Consider the following 6000-nt stretch of genomic DNA (forward strand, 5'->3'; position numbering starts at 1 on the left):
GAATATTAGAAAGCAGGCATTCTTTATTGCAGCCTGGTCACTCAGAAGATCCTCCCTCTAACTGAGTGTGACAAGCATCAGGTGAAGAGTTTTTACCATACACATTGATTACAAATTCATCAGCTATCCCTGCTTACTTGATGTGTCTGTATGACTTTATTTTACATAGTCGCACCCTTTATCAGAAGTCCCTCTATGGCTCTTTGGGGTCTGTCTTCAATGTCTGGTCCCCTTTTCAGGTGGCTGTTCCTCAACCCCCACTTCTGAGTAAGCACAATATAACTGTTTTGTAAAACTTGTGCTCTGTCAGCCTTGCAGAGCTGAGCTGGCATCCTGCTTACATTTTGCATGGGTCCTGCTTGCCTGAGTTACATCCTTTATCTATTTCTCCACGGCTGTGCTGTTCTATTCTACTGACCTTATCAGAATAAAATGCTGTTCTGTTCTATTGTCCTTATCACTGTCTTTGATTAAACTTATGACTTATGTGACTTACAGACAATTGAAAGGATTTCATTCATTGCCTTAAAGTGCCTGTATGTAAATTCCAATTTTTAGCTTTTTCTTTTGCTTGTCAAAACTGGGACAAAGACATAGTTTATAGGTATGAAAATAAGAAGAATGTATTTAAGTCTGTAAGATTTATGAATAGGTGGCAAAAGTATCTTACTGAGAAGACCTCTAAGTATTGCAGTCATCTAAAGAATTTCTTAAATAAATATTAATCCCTTCTTGTAAGTAAACAGTGCTTGGAAAGAAACAACTTCATACAATCATTAATAAGAAACTTAAAAAGCCCTTTGGGGCTATATTTATGAAAGAATAAAATTGTAGGTTTTTTAGACCTCCTCAAGTGAATTGGGCCTTAAAATCCACATACCCCACCCTTATCTCATGTATATCAAAGGTGAAGGTGTTCTTCAAGAAACAGTAAGGTCATAGCTCCCTTTGAAACCTTTTTTGGGGTTGAAGTTATTTTGAATTAATTCCAACTTTTGTAACCATGGAAAACACAATACAATACAACTTCTGCCATTGGTGTCTGGAGGAGATAGAGCAGTAAATCTTTGTTCTCTGCAGATATTTATGGATTTTTATGAAATGTTTCTGAGAGGCTGAGAAAGAAATGGAGATAGATGGTGACAATGCTAAAATTTATCAGCAGACCTATATCCTGCAAAAAATTTCTGTCCCAGATTCTTTTTGAGCATAAAGAGGCAGAAAGGTTTTGTTCCTTGAAAGCCGAATGTGCTGAATCCAAATCCCCTGTATGTCTGAGTCACGTCCCTACAAGGGGACTAGGATTTCAAAATAGGGTTTAACCTCCTTAAGAGTCTCTTCTACTTCCTCTATTTCCATATCTCTTCAGAACACATCTCTACATGCTTGCAGGAGTGGTTGCCCCAAAATGATCAACTGTGAAAAGCCTCTGAAGCAGACTTTATCTGAGGAATTATTACCATATTCATAAAGTAGCAGTTCTGTGGACTTAGTCAAGTATTCAAGGCTGTCACGGATCTTTTCTTCCTTTTCTCAGCTGCACTCACAAAAAGTGTGTGAAGTTCCCATAGACTGGTGCCAAATATTTTCTGTTTTCTGTATAACATAGCTTTATTTGCTTTATTAAAATTCCCAGTACACTAGATAATTAAAAGATGACCATAAAACCCAAGTCTCTGAGAGAAATAAATAGTCACGCTCCCATATATGATCATTGTGTAAAAGTACATATTAAATGCCTATTTCAAAATTACTTTAAATTGTAAGGTTCTAAAAGCATTAGTAATAAAAGTATTCAATTTTTGGTTTAGTGTATTTTTTTAAATTCATTTGAGAAGCAAGTTGAAGTTGCTTGGAGCTACCTTCTTAAATAACTTCCAGATTGAACATGTACACTTTGCCTGCAAATAAGATAGAGACACTGTGGCTACAAATAGCTATACTTGATTTGAATATGCAAAAATAGTATTTGCATGTGTGAACTTTACTAGAAGGCAAGTAGGAGAGTTTTAAAAACAGTGTTTGTTTTTTAATCTACTGCAGGATGACAGGAAGAATATTTATCAAACTAAAGACACATATAGGAGCGTCAGGAAATCAACAAATTTTAAAGCCGTGGAGAAAAAAAGGAAAATATAATTATAATCCCATATATTGTCATAATTTAGCACTCAATCATATTTTACTTGTTTTACAAGTAAATTATAATAAACATATCAAAACTTACATTAGCCAAATATTTCTTAGTAACAAGCTGGTAGACATTGCTCTCTTTCAGATACAGTCCCTGATCTTTTACTGTCTCCTACAGTTCTGTGTCCTGGTTGTGCATCTGGATGGAATTCAAATGCTATTCCTGCTGCCTCAGGAAATCTGAAAGTTAAGAAGACAAATACTGGATAGGAATAAAATTAATGAACCATTCAGAACAATAGTGTAAGAACCAGACTCAGAGCAAAAAGACATTGCTCTCAAAATAAGATTAGTGATCATACTTGCACCAAGTATTCAATATTGTAAGGTTCTTTGAAGCAGCAGCTGTTACCTTTTTTGCCAGCAGTCTGTAACTGATTATCTGTGTTAAGACACTACCAAATGGAAGTGTCTACAAGGAAGGGAGGGAGGGGAGGGGAGGGGAGGGGAGGGGAGGGGAGGGGAGGGGAGGGGAGGGAGGGGAGGGGAGGGAGGGGAGGGGAGGGGAGGGGTGGGGAGGGGAGGGGAGGGGAGGGGAGGGGAGGGGAGGGGAGGGGAGGGGAGGGGAGGGGAGGGGAGGGGAGGGGAGGGGAGGGGAGGGGAGGGGAAGGGGAGGGGAGGGAAGGGAAGGAAGGGAAGGGAAGGGAAGGGAAGGGAAGGGAAGGGAAGGGAAGGAAAGGGAAGGGAAGGGAAGGGAAGGGAAGGGAAGGGATGGGAAGGGAAGGGAAGGGAAGGGAAGGGAAGGGAAGGGAAGGGAAGGGAAGGGAAGGGAAGGGAAGGGAAGGGAAGGGAAGGGAAGGGAAGGGAAGGGAAGGGAAGGAAGGGAAGGGAAGGGAAGGGAAGGGAAGGGAAGGGAAGGGAAGGAGGGAAGGGAAGGGGAAGGGAAGGGAAGGGAAGGGAAGGGAAGGGAAGGGAAGGGAAGGGAAGGAAGGGAAGGGAAGGGAAGGGAAGGGAAGGGAAGGGAAGGGAAGGGAAGGGAAGGGAAGGGAAGGGAAGGAAGGGAAGGAAAGGAAAGGAAAGGAAAGGAAAGGAAAGGAAAGGAAAGGAAAGGAAAGGAAAGGAAAGGAAAGGAAAGGAAAGGAAAGGAAAGGAAAGGAAAGGAAAGGAAAGGAAAGGAAAGGAAAGGAAAGGAAAGGAAAGGAAAGGAAAGGAAAGGAAAGGAAAGGAAAGGAAAGGAAAGGAAACATAGAGGCGGAGAATGTACAGAAAAGTAGATAATATATGGGACTCACCAATACACTATAACCCATATATACCTATTTAAAAATTATTTATAGTAAGACTGTGTGTTTCTTTATGCACCAATATATTATTGTGCTTCAATAATAACCGTAGCAGTTAGCCTATGTGATTAGTTCATGGGTTAACATGCTGATATTTTTGGTATGTATTTTGATAGATAAACATTAAGATTTACTTTTTAAATTTTTCTGCTAATTTTAAATTTCTAATTTCTTCAGAGATTTCTTTTAATAGAATATATTTTAATGCTTCCTTTTGTGTTACAAATCCCTGACTTCTGAATTTGTCTTCTCAGATATTTTGAAGAACTACTCCAAACTAAATAATTAGGATACATTTCTAAAGTTAAATATTAATATATTCAGAAGATTTTAGATTTCCAGAATTGTTTTAAATGATGATTTGTAGTTACTCCTAGATCAGCGTAATCACCTTCCAGTATGATGTTGGCTACATAAATTTCCTAGATTGCTTTCTATTCTCACAGTATTTAGACAGCCATCTAGTTCTGTATCAGCTGAGCAAAGGACTACTAAAAAATGATGAATAATAAGATTTTCAATAAACCCATTTACAACAAACTGTCCATAATTTCTAGAAATCTGTTTTGAAACAGAGATTCATTTTGTAAGTTTCAGCAGAAAAACAAAAACATGAAAAATATTTATTATCTCTTTAGATCCCACAAATATATATCTGAATAGATATATAAAGCACCATTAGTTTTGCCCTTAATTAGTGCCAACAATTCTGAAGCCTCCTAGCTTATGCTCCTGCTTTTGAGAAATTTAGGAACACCGTCAAAGCCACAAAATACATCACTCAAGCTTATTTAAGCAAGGGGAATTCCTGTCTAGCATTTCTTTTCTTGTATATACAAGAAAAGAAATATACATGATCTGCAGATAATAATAGCAGACAGTAGAAGTGATGAAGACCTGCTGTAGGATGATAAACTTAAGGCATTTCTCCAAGACTAAAAATAAAGTTTTACCCATCATTATACTTAGGAAGAAAGATTGGATGGCAAGAGACAACTTTGAAAATGAACGAACTAGGGGAGTTTGTTCTCCTGCAGAGAGTCAGTTCTGACCTGTAAAGGGTATCTGGGATTTTACTTGTGAGCTTTGAAAAGCCAAAATCACCCTTTTGTTTTGTTTGTTTCATGCTTCCTCTTCAAAAGGAAGGTAAAAGGATTCTAATTATGCTAATAACTCCTATAGGGAAGACTGAAGAATTTAGACAGAACTTGAGAGTATATGAAAACAGCTCATAGTCATGTACATCAAATTAACAGATTGTATCTTGGTGCTTAAATCCATTCTTGGAACCATCCTCACCCACAGGCATTTCCTGAGCAATTTTCTTAACTATTCTTCCAGTTAAAGGTTCAAAACAAATTCACCTGTGGTAATAACAGAAACACTTCTGCAAGTTTAAGATCAGGGACTGCTGACGACTTCACAGCCAATCTAATAGTCTCAAAGTTTTACTGTAATGCTTGCTGGTTTTAGCACCCCTTGTGAGCAGCAATTATAGGAATAAAACAAAGAGTATAATGGAAGTTAGAAAGGAGCGTGATATCTTAGGCCTGATCGAGCAGAACCGTGGAAGAGGCAGACACAGACAGGCTCTCTGGGAAATAAGTGACCAAGAAACATGTTGTGGAACCTTGTGATAAAATTAATGACACTAGGTGACGTGATGTCCTAAAGAATGTGTAAACAATGAGAAGTTGTTACCAGAAATAGATCCCTATTTCAGTGCCATCCATACAAGAAAAACCCTATATGAACACCTTGTATGCTCAATAAATTTGGCTTCTGATCAGAACTCATAATGTCCCCATCTCTCAATCACCAATAACCAATGCTCTAACTTAAAATGTCGTGTTCTCCAGAGTCCCCTCTGAGACTATCTAATATCTATGAGAGATATATTCTCTGTATAGAGGATTTGACATGCTACTACAGTATGTTTTAGAGATAAGCCTTATAGAAATGTATCTGTGGTTGACTGTGAATGGTATGAGTGCTGCGTATCAGAGAAATTAGATTATTTTTAAGTAATATTACGTAAGAAATATTTTATTCACAGTAAGAATCTCACCAAAACTCAGGAGCAATAGCCACATAGATAATTCAAGTATAAAGGTCTAGGAATTGTAATACTACTAGTACTAAGTACTATGTACTACTGATACATAATTATAATAAAAGAATTGTTAAAATCCTTATAGATGTTTATCTTTCAATTAGGAAGTCCCAACATCCAGAAAACAGAAAGTTATTGGATGCTGCATTATTTCATTCTGCTAAATAACAGTCTCCAACAGTTTAATGAGTAGCTGTCAAGAATAAATTTCTTCTTATTAATTCATATACTATTCATGTAACTCCTATGTCACAAAATTCATATCCTCTTATAAAAAAATTCTCTCATGAATATAGCAAGTAACAGATAGGGTACTGTTTTTTTACTATCTGCTTTCATTTATTATGCAGGTAAAGTAATATTTTAGAATCAAACTGCATAAATGGTAAGATTTCTAAATCCCATTACATA

Source organism: Chamaea fasciata, unplaced genomic scaffold (genome assembly GCF_029207755.1).
Source record: "Chamaea fasciata isolate MVZ Bird 193981 ecotype frontalis unplaced genomic scaffold, bChaFas1.0.hap1 SCAF_4, whole genome shotgun sequence".
NCBI lineage: Eukaryota > Metazoa > Chordata > Aves > Passeriformes > Sylviidae > Chamaea > Chamaea fasciata.